The sequence below is a fragment of the Embiotoca jacksoni genome, unplaced genomic scaffold, assembly GCF_022577435.1.
Source record: "Embiotoca jacksoni isolate LCO1_2020_lvr unplaced genomic scaffold, fEmbJac1.0.p SCAF_25, whole genome shotgun sequence".
NCBI lineage: Eukaryota > Metazoa > Chordata > Actinopteri > Embiotocidae > Embiotoca > Embiotoca jacksoni.
The window spans coordinates 5,776,142-5,793,948 of NW_027185376.1; positions in this window are offsets into that span (position 1 = coordinate 5,776,142).

Consider the following 17,807-nt stretch of genomic DNA (forward strand, 5'->3'; position numbering starts at 1 on the left):
GAACACCCTTAAAGAAAAAGAAAACACAGGTTTTCCATGTTTACCACATGTGGCACACGTGAACACTTGTATCACACATGTTTACCACGTTGCAACATATGATAACATACGTGGAAAAGTTTTCACATGGGAATCTGCATTAGCTTCACAAATTAAGTCACAAAAAGGTTTCAAACCCACGTTTCACGTGTGCACAATCACATGACTTTTTCGCACATGTGAAATTCATGTGGTTTTTCTGGAAGGGCGCAACAAGCCCATGTACAGTCTTAATTTATATCTAGCTAGGAACCTGTGCAACACCTGTATTAGCAGCGTAATCTTAAGTGTGAGTTAAAAGTTACCAAAAACTTCATTTCATTGACACCTCTCTTCTTTTTTATTGATGTTCATGAAGTTGAGTCACATCAACTTTGCCTCGGTTTCCTTTTCCACGATAAGCACCTGTGTTCATTTGCTTCTTTGCATCGAATATATACGTATGTGTAAAAAAGCACAGGCCTGTTATATGAGTAAAATATTAGCGCGTAAACTTTAACTTAACTGCAGATGATGCATTTTGTTGTCCTGTTGACAAAGTAATGCAGCATTTTAACAACCAGTAACCCTGCTTTTGGTTTTATTTCATGGTCCTAAAACCCTGTGCACACCAGATCAACACTTCCAGAGTGACCACGCGGTGGCTACTAAAATAACATGCTGCTACTGTTGATCAATCTCTGAGATTTGTTCTTGTATCCATGATGGGCCAAACCCCCCCCTCGTGACCTTTTACATCTGCAGCCAGCCCACATGCAGCATTATCCAGCTGATTAATTGAAGCTATTCACGATTCATCAATGGAACAGTGGCCCGTAATTGTTGTTTTGCGCAGCGATACAAATAAGTGGGGAGCTGGACACAAAAAGTATGTTTGCTTATTACAAGCTGTGGAGAGAGGGAGAAATCAATGCTTGAAGAGGATCCTTGTTTTTTCATGTCAGGGCATTTAAACACAGCCTGCTTTAATACAACACTGTGGAATGAGCCCTGACTTCACGCGGCTATGCGGCAATAAAGCAGGGCTGTTGTGCACAATGGTAGCAAAAACAAAACTGATTACAGTGACAAGTGAGGCAGGCGCCAGGTCTGTCAACAGAGGGGGAGGATGCTACATCTCCCAAAGGCAGGACCCTCAGGGACAGCTGACGGATACTCTAATTTTCTTTTCTGCAAAGAGCTCGGAGGTGGCCGGGGGAACGAGGCACGCCAGACAAATTGTCTGTGACGTCTTGATTGAACAAATCATGAACGTTGCGCGAGTTGGGAAAATTGGATTCAGTTGACAGATACAGACACCTGCCCAAGCAGCACTCAGATATCTGACTCATCTGTAATTAATGAACAGCTCTGCTAATTTCTCTCTAACTGAGAGAGGGATATGGAAAACAACCGAGGGAGGTCAGGTGGTCTAATAACTCTGATTTTGAGAATGTAGAGCTGCTGCAACGTGCCTTGTAAAGAAATACGGTGAGTCCTTTCCTGAAGTCTCTGCAGAGGCGCTTCAGTCACCCCTTAAATTAAAGTTATGAATAACTGAAATAATTAATTATATGGGTAACTGTGCCTGAAACCATCCTCTTGAAGAAGAACAAACGTGCATAAGATGATAAACTCTTCTGTGAGGAAACTATTAGACATTTTAAATATGTTTTTTTTTTTCAAATGTACAACCTGACCTCTAACTTACCTCCAAAAGTTCTTCTGAGAAAAGCAAATGTTTTTTCTTCATGACTCAGACCGATCTGATCTTTAAAATCACCTACGGCAAGTGATGATAGTTGTTTTAAAAAACAAAAACAAAACTAGAATTAAAACTTTAAGCAGTGATATGCAGTGAATGCACGTCATGGATCCAGTGGGTCGAGGCCACCTCCTCCCCGACTTATTAGGGCTTTGATTTGACCCAGAAATTATTTTTGGGTCACTTTTTGGCTGCCACGCTACGGGCACACCGATCGACGAAAACAAATTATTTTGATAACTTTTAATTGCAAACATGTTAAGAGTACACAGACAAAATTTCAAGTCGGTCCGACAAAATCTGTAGGAGGAGTTTGTTAAAGTACAATGTGTGAATCGCCAAAAATGGTGACTAAATTCAAAATGGCGGACTCGCTGTTGAGTTGACGTAATGGTGCATTGGAACTTTTTTGTACATCTCGGTGTGATACACATGTCCACCGAATTTGAATTTAATAATCATGTTCGATATATCAAATGTGATACATTTCAATACATTTCATAGGAGTGACACGAAAAACAAAATCTGTGAAATAAAAAACACCACTTTTCCAATTTTTCATGTTTTATAATTGAAAAAGTTTACATGTCAACTGAAAGAGAAAATGAAAAATGCCTGACATATACTTTTAGAAAATAAATGCTTGTGTAAAAGTGAGTCATTTTAAGACCTGTGCTTACGAATAGTTATGCTGCTGGGGATAGACTCGTCCCCACTTCTGAAATATTGACTGATAAATTTGAGGAAGCAACATTTTTCTCAAACAGATATATTGCATTTTTTATAGGAGAGGTCTTCAATTATTTAGTCTCCCAGTGGCAGAAACTTCAGAGTCTGAAGTGACGGAAATCTAATATCTGTATCACATCCATCATGCCTCGAGGGCAGTTATTCAAATGGGGGATTTGCTTCCAAGAGATGAGCACACACTCCTCTCACCGCGAACACCGAATTTTAATTTGAAAATGGGCGGCGGGATTATTCCCATTATCCTGCTCCCATTTTTAAATGACAGACAGAAATGTGCAAGTGGCTGTAATTATAGTACAAGCACAGAAAAGGTTTTCTTTGATTTTACAGGTGATTATTGGACACGGCAAAGAACTTTAATAATCAAACTGGCATTACTTTTCATATTAAGACCTCAGAAAAACAGGATTTTAAATAATTATTTGCATGATTATTGGTTTTTAAGACAAATCTTACACAGCAGCAAAAATATTGTGAAAGCACATGCAAACTATTTCATGTGACTCGTTGCGGTATTAACTTGAAAAGCGAAGATTCTTGTTTTTTTTAAATCACACTTGACAGAATTAGCTTTTTAAAAATAATTCATAAATACACACAGCAACTTTTTTTTTTAATGCACAGTTTCCTTTCAAGTGTCAGATTGATCAAAGATGCAGCCCAAGCTGTGCTGATAATTCCTATAAAGAGCAGGGAGAGCAGCGCTTCATTGTTGCCATGCCAACCACCAGCTGGGAACTATTCAGTAATCGCGACTTGTTTTCACTTGTGTTACTCTGTTTTATTACTGGGAGGAAAACTTCTCTGTCAGTACCCATAAAGATTGAGGCTTGTATAAAAGCTTTTGAAACCAATTGGGATGTTTTCTATAATAAAACATTATATTTTCCTTTTTTTTTTTTTAAAGTTTAGTAATTTCATATTTGGCCCAGGATTCCAATGGATTGTGCAATTTACTGACCAGCCTCTATTTGTGTGATATGTGGGAGATTTTACAGCGAGAAGCGGAAACAAAGAGGGAGACTGTTCAACCACATTATCCAAACATTAAACGCAAGCGAAGTCCAGGGAGAACATTAAAGGTAAGTTATTACCCAAAGTGTCTGTGTAAACACCCATTAGTTTTGCAGAGAGGCATTTTGCCACAACTTTGACCTTCCAGATGTGCTGTAACTGTGTGTGTATATGTACTCTAAGCTGTACTGGATGATAATAACTGACATCTCAGGTGAGTTTTTATATTCAGTGAGTCCCAACATGACTTGATTACCAAAAAGAAAATGTGGCAAATTTTTAAGGATCGCAAAATGCCTTTAAGGGTTGGGTTGGCCCACTGCTTCCAAACTGAAATATCTCATACACCTACTGGGTAGATTGCTCTGTAATTTTGTTCCGGCATTCATGGTCACAAGAGGATGAACCCTCCTGACTTTATTGTTACCTTGACCTTTCTTCTCCAGAGCCTCCATGAGATCAAATGTTGTGATGTTTCGTGAAATGTGTCAACAACCATCAGACGGATTGACATGACATTTGGTACAGATATTCATGGTGCCCAGAGGAAGAATACGAATGCCTGTGACTAGTGCCATCATTTGAATAAGACACAATTTGACCCATTCTTTCCTGATTAAATACCTGCAAAACCAAACGACGTGAAATAGTTAACTCCTCACTCTTAGTCACTTACCATATTGCATCGCTGTTCATATACCAATATTTCCATGTGCCCAGATAAAAACAATAATGACTGATGAATAACATTCAAATTACTGATAGGAGTAATGGAAAAACACAATAAAAATAAAATGTGGGTTGTACAAAACCTGAAATATTTTCTTAAACATTTTCTTGCAGCTGTCCAGGGTGTCATAATCAACTCCAAAGCTAAAACATCTTTTCAGCTGCTTCCCTACATTTAGGTTTAATGTGGAGCATAATACGAATCCAGTCAATCACATTTTCAAGGTTATACACCAGAACAGAAAAAGACAAGCCCACCGTTGAGATTCAAACTAAGCTGCAGTTTTGCCCTTGAGGTTTTATGTTTAACTTCATAAAAGTTGTCTAAATTTGGATATTTTAAACTGTTCAAAATTCAAAAGACACATTGGGAAGGAGGGAAATTTAAAAATTGAAACAAGGTTTTGTCTTATTTTACCTTTTCTTTCTTTTCATGTGTAGCTCTATTCAAAAAAGTTTATCCGAACAGCTTTGCTGCGTTTTGTGCACAGATGATGCTTCGTCATTAAAGCTGAAGCATACAGAATCCCTATACTGTGACGATAGGAGCGAAAATACTTCGCTGCCCTTGTCTCTCCTCAGACTTTCTGTCAGACCGACATGCACTGTAACGAACGGCCTCTCAGGTACCATAACACGCCGTTCCAATAGTCGTTATCTCTCCACTGTCTTATCATCTCCCAGCAGCTCTACAGAGGAATATGTGCCTCCGGGGTAAAAAAAAAAAAAAGAAAAAAAAAAAAGGAAATGGACTTAGGCAGTCAGGCGACTTATTATCAAGTGAAATCACCGCCGCCCACTCGGTGAGCATGAGGTGTCAATATAGAGTCCAGAGGAAGCATCTTTCTAGTGACGATGCATGGGAGCTGCTTGGTTTTATGTGCATGAGACTAATGCGTAGCAAGCTAATGCAAGCGCATATACAGCTCCACGTAGTGTTAGAATTCACCACCGTATGCAAAGCATTGATTGTAATGGCCGCCGCCACTCTCCAGAAGGGAATGAGATCCTTATGGAAAGCCGAGCAGGGACTCAGTAATCAAGGCATGCTTTTTTTTTTTATTTATTTTTTTTAGGTTAGGCAGTGTTAGAGTGGACTGAGGGGCTGCACAGATATTACAGCATAAAGCACTGCCGGGGCTGCGGTATTGTTTATAGAGCTCAGAGCTAAAGTCCCATTCAATATGTGATCCCTCTCAGTAAGCACTGGTGATGAAAAGATGACATCTTGGCTAAAGTTGGGCGAAGTTTAGGTGGGAAAGTAAATCCTTTCGGGTACGCTTGGTTGCACTGTTTGTGCAGCAGAAAATGAAGACTTAACCGCACGTTCAGCTGTTGTTATTGAGGTACAAATTGAGAGATTTTTTTTGTTCAGACCGCCAGTCCAAAACCAGTATTTTGCGATATCCAGATTGTGTCCAGATTGGTTGTTGAAAGTCTGAGCAGCAAAAAAACCCCCAAAAACACATTAAGAACAGTCCACGGACAAAAGCCAAAATAAAATATAAATGTCTTCCGTGTTGGAAAGCCGAGTCACCAGCGTAGCTGCACAAACGTCGTTACCACAGCAACCGTTGCAGATACGTTGATGATGATGCGCACCAAATCTGATCTGCTCATTCTGCAAATAAGAGCGCAGACAGTCTGTCCTGAAGATTGCCTGCAGTCTGATTTATGGTTTAGACATAATTGCGGCTCATTGATTGATAATTGTTTTGACTGACATTCAGGGAAACACTAATTGGGAGCTTCTGGAGTTATCAGAGGAATTGGCAGTTGTTGGTTTTTTTACCTCCCACTGCCGTGTGAGCAATTGTTCATTTTTGGGCTTTCTGCCTTATTATGTGCCCTCATGTTGTGATTTGGCGTTGTATGAATAAAATTGAATTTAATTGAATTACCCTGCAGTTGACACATAAATATTAAGTGATGATTAATCACTGTAAGAACTAGTCTATATGTTGTACACCCTATTTTTAGTTGAAGGCTTAAAGTTGGAAGGTTTTGTAAAGAGCAGATTGGTGTCAACTGATATATTAAGGCATTAATCATCAGAGATTCCTTATAATGAAACATAGTAACACAATTTAAATATATAGTGAATAAACATAATGTACAAGAGTACGTCAAACTAAAATTTATTTTTTATTTTTATCCAGACCTTTTTTTATTATTATTATTATTGTAATGGTTTAAAATTTAAGCATAAAACATGTTTTCCTTCCTATTAAAGTATAGAATAGTACTATTACTACTGCCCAAATACTACAATTACAACTGCTGTCAATAATATAATACAGTTCATGCACTAAATACTCTCCACCTTTGACACACGAGCACACAGAGTCATTTCTTACCCGCATCTCTGCATTCAGCTTTGTGCCTCACACACACACACACACACACACACACACACACACACACACACACACACACACACACACACACACACACACACACACACATAAACATGTCCACGCTGTAAAAATACAAAGCAGAGCCCCCAACTGCTCAGCTGTAGCCTAGGTCACAACCTTTCCAAAGCCACTGCACAATTCATTTGATCCATGGTTTCACGAGTCAAAGGCCGAACGCTAACCTTTCACAATGACAGCACCACGGGGAGAATCATGACATAGACGGAGGATCAACCCTTGCTGCGGCTCCTGGTTAAAGACACTAAACAATGGCAGAGAAAAATGCTCCTTTCTATTTCAGTCTGACAACAGCCTCAAAACATTCCTCCATTTTACTGCTTATTATTGGCTTATTTCATTGATGTTCACTTAAGAAATATTAAAGCGCGAGAAACACAATTGAAAACAAGTGAAATGATCTCAACCCAAAGGCAGTTTTTTTTTTTTCTAATTTTTTGTATTTCTCTGCGTACTCATAGTTGTAATCATTTCCTTTTAAAAAGGGTTTCAAGTGGAAGACGGCGAGGCAATTTGAAAGACAGAATTGTTTTCCTGTCGTGTCATATCCTCCCTTTAAACAACCACGCTGCGATGATGGAGTCCAGCTCGCATTATGAAAGAACTAACAACACCATTTACACAAAAATCACCTTGAATATCTCAAGAAGGACATTTATTTATTTTTTCTGTTAAAAGGTAAAGGTCAGCTGTTGGCCGTTCAGCACTTCCCAGTAAGCATTACTGAGTAAAAAAAGTTAAAACCTGGCGAATAATTCTGTTGACATTTCAGCAGCAATTTTTCGGGTCTATTCTTTTATTGCTTTAGTTGTTTTTCTGGCTCTGACACTTGAAGATTATCCCAAAATCTGAGCTCCTCTGTGAAGCTGTAAAGCTCTGTTTGCTTTTTTTCAATCTCTAAAAACAGACATAAATGATCACAACTCTTTAAATGGGTGAAAAAATAAAAATATTGTTGTTCGTTCACAGAAACTGGAACCAGTCTAGTAGGACTTGATTTAAATACTGAGCAAATCCATGTTTGAAGAAAACTACTGGGTGGATCAATTGAACAATCAACACGGTGAGGCCCTGCAACTATGGGGAATAAACCTTTCATCACTCTAAACTCTATATTTCTTCACCTGTGGATAATCCCGTTTGCTAATTACTTGACGTGCTGAAGAACCAAATCAATGCTTCTAGTCGTCCTCCTCCTGCAAAAACTCCACAAACGGCACGAAGTCTGCAGCTTTTCAAGAGAGCGCACAACGGGTGAAGCAACCGCGTTACCGACTTGTGAGATAGTCCGAACGACTTTACTTTCTCAGTTTTAAACTTCAATTTCTTTCTGGAATTTCACACAGCTGGAGTGCCACCGGTGATTACGACCCTCCCCGCTGTGTTTTTCCTTTGTGGTGCGCTCAAAATACTGTATATAATAATAACACCCAAATGAATCTCGGCCCGAGATGGAATCCAATGAATTGTGGGACTGACACCGCGGAGTAACAAAACACTGGAAGATGGAGTGCTGAAAATAATTTTGAGATGAATTGATATTCCAGGCCGTGAAGGTCATAAACTCTGGGGATTAAATGCACACCGCGACGTGTTTGTTGATTGATTTTTTTTTTTGGTTGTGGCTGTTTTTCTGTTGTGAGCGCTGACATACTGCGCGTTAACAACACACACACACACACACACACACACACACACACACACACACACACACACACACACACACACGGAGCTAAAGGAAATGGTTGATTGAACATTGGTGAAGAGCGAAAAATCATTTTCAAAATGCAGTTGTTTTTTCCGGAGAACGAGGCTTATACGCAGCGGAGGCCAGAAGTATATATTAAAGGTGAATGATGAATATGGTGGTGCTGTGTTTTAAGGATATCTGACTGGTTATCAGACGATTGAACAGATCACAAATCTGTCCCGAGTATATCGACTTCAAGGAGGTCGACTCAACCTACTGGGAAAAACTTGACCTTCGAGTAGACCGGAAGGGTATTTTAAGTGCGACCTCTAGTGGTCGTAGTGAGTATAACAACAGCGAAGGAGGAAGTCATGCATGCAGGTGGTGTGGTGCAAAGGGCGTCAAAAGACCACATGAATGGATCAAACACGGGACTTTCACCGAGGAGACTGCTGTTCATGTCCGCGTTGACTTATTTTAAGTTACACGTGTAAGTACGACTTTACTTCCTTCCTGTTAACGGGGAGTTTTTGTTCCTTTCGAGTTCGGTTGTAAGAACGTTACTCTGTTAAGTCCCCTGAAATAACTTGTGTTGTAATTTGATGCTGTGTAAATCAAATCGAATTAAATTGAAGATAAAGGTCCGGTACGCCCGTTGCTGGTACAGTATACACGTCATTAATAACGCCCTTCTGAACCTACAAAAAAAAAAAAGAAGCCGAACAACAGTCAAACCAGGTGCTTGTTTGGGGCGAAGGAATTATTTCCCGGTCTGATTAGTTATGCAGGAACGTTTTTGTTTCCTGTTTGCTGGCAAGTGCGTCGTACCGGGATGAGACGTTGACGGTGAGATTCAATTTGCGTCCCGTAAAACAAATTAGCTGCGATGACAAATTGCAAAACAGAAATGCTGCTCACATGTTAATGCAAAAAAAAATAAAAAATAAAAAGATACAGAAAAGTAATACGGGAACTGTATAACTGGTATTTTTGACTTTTAATACTTAAACTGTATTTGTTCTCACATGGACAAACCGGCATAAATTATGATTAGATAAATAAAAGTTGACTCCGTGTCTCCAGAGAGGGTCAGACAAATGTTTATATTTAAAACTCGAGCAGGCTGATTAACATTAATGGAGTCACGCTCAATAAGTCGTGGTGATAATTCCCATGAACTGCTTTATTGGTTTCCACATGAACTGCGGTAACCAGGTTGGACTCAGCGCCCTCCGGTTTGATCCCCGTTCCATTCCAGTCGGGAGGCGGTAGGACCACTGAACGCTGATATAAAAATGCTCGCATGTTTGCTACGTCTTAGCAAATCAGTCATGCATTTTCCAATTACAGCTCTACAGTCACCAGCCCATTCACAATCACCAGAGCAGAGACAAACAAGAAGATTAGGAATAAATGATATGACACACAATCACATCTTTAACCAGACCATGACAGAAGTAACCAACACCGCCTGACTCTTCATGAGAAAGGAGGAAAATGGATTTTCCCATTTTTCTTTTTTTTTTCCAGAGCGAAGTGTGAAATAAGCAAAAAGATCTGCGGCGACGATAGAAGTTGTTGTGATTGATTACATGTGATGTAAAGCAATTAAAAGAAATTAACAATTTGCATTTTAATAACATTATTATCATCAGTTAAATGAATTCATTAGTCTTGATTAGTTGGGTATCAGTTTGACAAGTGCAGCTCAACAGAGCGTGATGACACTAATAGGAAGGCTGAGGAACGCAACAGAGCTGAGACGGATAGAAGGAGAGATAGGAGGACGTGAACGTATGGAGAGAGGAGGAGATTCATCTGATAAACAGTCTGGAGAAACTGCGTCAATTAAACAGCGCCAAGCCCGAAAATTCGAATCAGTGTTGCAGCTGTTTTATCTGTCTATTATATAAATGTATAAAAGACTTTTCCATGGGTTTAAGGGAGAGTTAGGCCCAATCTCAATTCCACCACTTGGCTCGACTCCTCCGTTTTGCACGTGCCCAAGTAGAGTCGGGGTTTCCCTTATATTCATGGAGGGGTAGATAAATAAATATATTCTGTTCAAGAATATTTTTGTAATCGGGAAGTGCAGCTTTGGGATATTAAAATCTATTTCTGATTCAAACAGATTGAATGAGTTGTAATTTGTGAGCATTGATAGCGAATCCTTTTTATTTGGGATATTTTTGACGTGGTGCCCCAATTTTCATAGTTTAAGATTTTAAGCTTTGCTTTCTAGCTCCGTTCTGAAGGAGCCCAATACCCCGAACGCTCTCATATGATTGATCATAATTTTAAAAAATATACATTGAAATTAAACTGGTTTTCAAACTGGAAAAAATGCTGAAAAATTGGAAAATCCAATCCAGTTTTATAATGAATTTCATGTATTAAACTGTCCATGAATATGCAGATTTACACTTATATAAAGTGATCATCTTCTATAGTTGGCTAATTAGATTTTTGGGGGATATTTTCAGACCAGTTTTGTGAGTTAAAACTCATTCAATGTTTACTCTGGTTAACCAATCCTGTTTATACCAATATTTTGCACTTGAAGCTGAGTACTTGACCTTTTAAAATAACCGGTTGACCGAAGATTATCATCACATTGTCCAAGCTTTCAGTTACGTCTGGAGACCGTCCTCGAGAGACAGAGTGTCTGAGATGTACATGATGACATCAGCACCATCGCCATGACAACTGAGCAACTCTCATCTGAGGAAGGAGGGCCACGTGATTGCCTTAGGAAATACCAATTAAGTGGACCGTGGCTGACTGTGATGAGATTATTAAAAATAATCCCATCACAGTCAGACAAATAATAATGTTCTGATAAATTCTTAGAACAAAACCAGGATTAATGTAAAACTTTTGGCCTTAAGTCAGAGCTTTTTCTTTTTAATATCAGCCGTATATTTGCTCTTGGACATCTCCCAGATCTATTTTTGCACCACGATGTCTTGGTTCAGTTTTGCAGCTCAATGAAATCCGCCTACTTTATGAACTTCATAATCAGTCAGGTGAGATTGTCCATCTTGAAAATGACATTAAATGCCATTTAAAATGGAAATAACACGTGTACTTTAGATATTTTATGTTTTTAACGTGTATAATATCCCCGTACACAACCACCTGTTATCACCTGATCTAAATCCCATACAAAGGTTATAACAACGAATCCGTCTCCATGACAACTGTGCCCTCTCAACATCTGGCCAGACTCAGCATTTGAAAATGAGCCCTTTGTGGTGACTGACGAATAAATCAACAAAACATCTAATCAGTTTATTGAAACTTAATCTGGCTGAGACCTACGAATGAATAATAAATTAACAGGTAAATGTCACCCTCTCCATGGGACAGAAAAAGAACTGCTTACGCTCCTTAATCTGTGGTTCAGCACCGACACGTCTCATCTGCACTTCAAAATTACTTCGGCTGCCGCAGCTCGAGCATACGTGTTCTGGAACGAGGTTTTTACATTAAATATCATACGTGCTGATGATTTTAACTTCCACTGACTAGCTTTTACTTTCTTTCCTCCCTTTCTCTTTTTGTCCTCAAGCTTAAAAAAAACAAACCCCAAAAAACCCCCCCAAAAAAAGTCAAATACACTTCAGCAGTCCATCTGAGGATTTTTTTTTTTTTTAAAGCTCTGAGTACTGGCAGGGTGTTTCCCCCCAGTGCCCAGGCTTAGGTAATTAATGAAGTCTAAAGGAGGGCTATGCTAATTCTCTTCACTGATAATCATCAATTAATTAATGGTTACATGTTGAGATAAGACAACAGTAGCCACAGTATGGAGTAATAACACTGGGACTATTCAGCCAGAGTCTGGAACGGCCAGAAAACACAGCCTCTACTCCCGGGAGCCACATAAACAGTCCAATCTGTCTGGGCTGCAGCACGGTGTGTGGCATCTGCATGAGCAATTATGTATGCGTGTGTGTGTGTGTGAGTCTGTTTTTGTGTGTCACACTACAGAAACAAGTTTAATTTGATCATTGCCCGTATTCATAAAGATTTCCAGTGCTAAGAGTTACTCCCAGTGACGAATATCTAAAAACGTTGATAGAATTTCATTTTAAAGATACAAGTCACTCACAAAACATCTCTCAGGGAGGAGGACTTTTAAGAATTCCTTAAGCAGAGGAGACAATTGCAGAAATACAATGAGGTAAAACACAGAATGACACAATGTTAAAAAACAAACAAACCCTGTTTTATCTTAAAACAAATGATCTAGTACAGGAATGATGACTTTGGTCGATCTCATTAGAGACATCGACATCTACCACTCGACGCAATCACACAATAACGCCAGAAGGGAAAGTGATCGCGGCACTGAGATAGACACGACTCGGATTTATCGCAACTTTCATCAGCAGAGATCGCACAAACAAACGCGGCGCTGTCACAGCCTCAAATTAACATGAAGTTAATTTAATTTCCACTAGATGTCACTGTCTGATTTATCCCCGTTATCCCAAACAGTTTAATCAACCAATCATATCCCTAAAAAGGACACGTGACACCTTGCAACTGGGTCATTACGATAAGGGTCCTTCCCTTACTTAGAGTAGCTTTCTTAAAATCACTCCTAAGGTAAGACTCCTAGCACAATTGCCTATTTTTCTATTTGACCTAAAGATTCAGAGAGCTCATGGTCAACAATGATGTAAATATAAATTATATCGAAATGTGAAAATATAACAAATACTAGTCATAATGAATGAAATTTCTGACGAAATGTGATCCACAGTAATTGACGAAGTCATACTGCATAATGTTAAAAAAAAAAAGAAAGGTGCTCCATGCATGCAATGAAAAACACCAGATGTTGGCTGGAAATGTCTCGACTTCTATATTAAACCATGCCAACAACATCTGTGCAGCATCAGCCTGGTCAAAACAGAAAAATAAAAAAGGAAATACATTTTTAATCTTGTTGAATGTATTTATTTAGATTTTTGTCCAATCTGCATCAGGTACATTTTTCAAAATTCATAATGCGGATAAGTCATGTGAATTACTTTCATTTGAAAGATAAAGTCTGAGTCAAATGCCTGTGAGCCAAAATACCCTATAAATATTACAGCGCAAATTATGACAGCATCTGTTCCGAACACATCATCTGTCCCTATCCTGATGATTATTCATATTTGTTTACATCCAGTTTGGTGCTGTTTTCCATCCGTTGACTCATCATTCACTCATCTGTGAAAAGAAAACACGACAGGAGGAGTTTAACGATCGGAAAGTGTAACAAACTGTTGGAAGTGAGATATCGCTGACAATTCATGGTGTGCGTCTACTAAGTGTGACTTCATTCGGTCTGAGAGTGTCTCGGTATGGATTCATGCACGCATCTCTCTGACATTTCTTTCTGCTACAGGCCGGCCGATCTGACGTGGAGCGAAGCTGAAAAAGTCACTGCACAGAACTGGTTGAATGCATCGGACATTCAATAAGGTTATCAGGTGGCGATAGAGCCGGGGATGCTTTTCCAAGGTCGGTACTGTGACAGAGAGAATATGGGGGTGCAGTGGACGTCCTGCATGTCCTTTTACGGCCTGTGAAAGCAAGTGTGTGGGTGTGTGTGTGTGTGTGCGTGTGTGTGTGTGTGTGTGTGTGTGTGTGTGTGCTCTCCGGCTGGTATCTGCCGCTGACCGCGTGGGTGGATGTACGAGTGATGTGCATCGACAGTGACGGTCTGTGCAGAGAGGTCTTCCTCTACAAAAGCTCACCTGGCGCGGAAAGGAAGCACAAGACTGGAAATACCTTTCTTCCGAGATCAATAAACAGCTTAACCAAGTTTTCCACCGGGTTCTCCTGAGGGAGCCTCGGCCACCGCCACTGCAGAGACCCGGTCCTCTTTTAAATCCTCCAGCTTCCTCTTAAGTAGGAGAATTGATACACAGCACTGAGATCTCCATTCACTTTGCGGGGGTCATTTATATCATTATTGCCGTTCTGCGGCTTAGGAAGGGTGAGGCAGTCCCTCCAGAGTAAATGGATTTCACAAGCTTGAGGAAATTGAATTGATATATTCAGGGAAATGTGTGCGACAGGGGGAAATATCAGGCTAAATCGAGGTAAAATTTCCTGCGGGGCTTTGTTGTGTTTGGATCTGTTGTGCCAAGTACAATCCCATTTCCCCCAAAAAGTCAGGACGCTGTGTAAAATGTAAGTAAAAGACAAATGCGATGATTTGCAAATCATGTAAAATCATGTTTAATTGGAAATAGACCAACGACAACATCAAATGTTGAAACTAAGTTCCTGAGCCCATGCAGTGATTTCCACTACAGAAATAATGCAGTGCAAGCCTGAAGGCCGGAATATCGCCACCATTCAATACTGGTTTTCGGCCTTGTCCCTTGCATACAGAGATTTCTCTGGATTCCCTTAATATTTTAATGATATTATGATCTTGATGATATTAGATGATGAAATCCTCAAAATAATTTGCAATTTTACATTGAGGGACATTATTCTTCGTTTGTTGCACTGTTTGCCCTTGAAGTCTTTCACAGAGTGGTGAACGTTTCATCATCTTCACTACTAAAAGACTCTGCCTCTTTTTTTTTTTTACCCAATTATGTTACTAATTTGTTCTTAATTATCATTAGTCGTAAAATGTTCCACCAGGTTTTTTTTTTTATTTTTAGCATTAGACAACTTTTGCAGTCTTTTTTTTTGCCCCTTTCCCAACTTTTTTTTTTTTTTTTTTTTTTTTTTTAAACCTGTTGCCAGCATTAAAAAAAAAAAAACAAAAACAAAAAAAAAAAAAAATCCAAATAAGCACATATTTTTTTTTTTGACATTTTATATGTTGTCTTTGGTCTATTTTCCATGCAAGTCATCCCATTCTCTTTTTATTTAATTTTTTTTACACAGCGTCCAAACTTTGTGGGAAACAAGGGTTGGAAAAAGTTTCATGACAAACAACGAATGCATCATACCTGTAACGAAGTCAACAACAAAGGTACTTTGCGTTGGCAGCACAAGTCAGAGCTGAAGCACACGGATCGGTGGCAAAACACACAAGCAGGGTTTGTTTGATACCAGCGGGTTGTAAATTAGACGAGCGAATTAGACCTAAGAGCTGACAGGTGCTCTGAATACATGTTGCTAATGGCGACGCAGATTGCCAGTTTGCAATTTCCCCCCACCGACTGATGACTGGATTCCACTCCCCGTCCTGCGAGAGAGATACTTGTAAACAAACTTGTGGAGGAGTGAGATGACTTAAGCCTCTGTCAAGGCGCAGGTTGGTATCCTCCGTGTCTAAATGCACCTCTAATGAGATCCAGTCCTGTTTCTCACCCTGACAGCCTACCAATGATCGGGTTATTTCAAACTGATCCCCCCCAAACCCCCGCACACGGCAAATTAAAGACCTTTTCTCTTCACCAGACTCTGCTAAATTCAGCTTGCTGTCAGAGATGTGTCACGGGCTGGCTGGGGGATGTCAAGGAATATTTTTTTTAAGGGTGTTTAGTCAAAGCCCAAAAATAGATTACAACATCTATATTTGATGATTATACTGTAATAGACTTTCAGCACCTCGTGGATTGAAGTGTTTTTAATACCGCCCCGATACGGAGGATCTTTCAAGGGAGTTCCCAGAAAGATTCAATAAGTGTGTAATAATCGTGATGAATGGCATGTTAACTGTGTTGGACTTGACTTAGTCACCGTCAGGAGGGAGAGGCAAACTTAATGCAGTGGAAACAGACCGAGTGCAGACAATGACACGGCACTAAAAGAAAGGAAAAGTTGATGATGATAAAAAAAAGAAAAAAAAAAAGAAGAAAAAAAGTAGTTCAGGAAGCCTGAAAAAAAAATAAAATAATGAAAGTAGCCTGAAAGTAAAAGGTGATTTTTTGTTTTTCTTCCTAATCCATAAATGACCAGCTGGGCCAATTAGGCGATGATTTAAAGTAGAGACCTCTCGACCCCAGAAGACAGTTCATAATCACTGCAAAATCATTAAAGGCTGCGTGAAGCAAAGCGGATAGATAACAAGCTCTGACTCCTCTCCCATCACAGCTGGCCCGAGTCCCAGCGGTGGCCGGACACACAACAACAGGCTGCTTCACGGGCTTCGGAGGCCGAGGGTGACTTTGAAAGAGCGCTCAACAAGGGCTTTGCCTTTTGCATGCAAGGGAGCGCGCGCCTTTGGTTGTGCACCAAAAGTGCAATTTATAATCGATCTGACAACAACGCCCCCCCGCCCCACCCCCATCCCCCCCGCCCCTCCCCTCTTCCGCCAGCCAGCGCACAAAAACATCAGTCATAGAGGCCTGGGTTTTGCATATTGCGAGTCAAAAGCGTTTAATGGTGAGAAGTAACTTCCCTCTCTTCCCATTGATCATGTGACAGGCTGCGACTCCCATGAGCTGTGTGCATTAAGGCCAGTGACAAGCGGAAAACATTACAAATGAGCTTTAGCAAATTTGCAAGGCAGTGTCACCCTCTTTGATGTATAGATAAGTGGATGCTGGCTTTTTTTTTTTTTCCTTCTTTTTTTCTCTGTCTCTCTGTCTCCGTGAGTCCGCCTCACCCTACTCCAGTTAAGTTTCCATCCGGAAACCTCCACCTCCCTGTCTGCCACCGCCTTCTCTCACGTCTCCTGCTCTCTCAGGCTTTTTTTTTTTTGGGGATTAAACAAAACTGATGCCTGTGAAAAGTCCCCGTGATGAACGCATCGTCGTTCTGATGAGGCTGAGGGCGAGCGCGTCGTAAATCATGCCCCTCGAGAGCGAGGCAGTAGGGGGAAATTGTAGTATGATAAATATTGAGTGGTGGGAATGAGCAATAGTTTTGTCACAATACGGAGGCGCCCCCCCCCACTCCCTCTCCCCTCCTCCTCCGCCATGAAATGTGGCTTTGTGATTGAGCCCGGGCAGGGGGATGAGCTTAGAGTTGTAATTCAGGCAGCTACAGTCGAGGATGCCTTTTTGAAGCCGTGTGCATCCTAAAGATACAAAAGCGAGTGATGAATTGTTATCCGAGCCCCGAATCGTCTCCTTTTTTTTTTTCTTTTTTTTTTCCCCGCCGCTCTGCCAGATTTGGGAGACGCGTAATTGAGAGAGAACATGCAAACAAAGCTAATGATTTTCCTCCCACTTTACATTTCTTTCCCTGAGGCTCTTGTCTGTCGAGCTGTGCTCATACATCTTTCACTAAGTACAGCTCAGTGTCTCCTGACCCCCCCCCCCCCACACACATCCCACCTCCCTCCCCCCTCACACACACACTCAGAGGCAGGGAGAGTTTTAAAAATGTCTACTTTTCCCTGACGAAAATAGAAGTCAGAGGCCTCCTCCACTGATAATTTGATACTGTCTGGATCCTTTCTGCTGTGGATGAGTTTGGTGTTGTGGACGCCTCG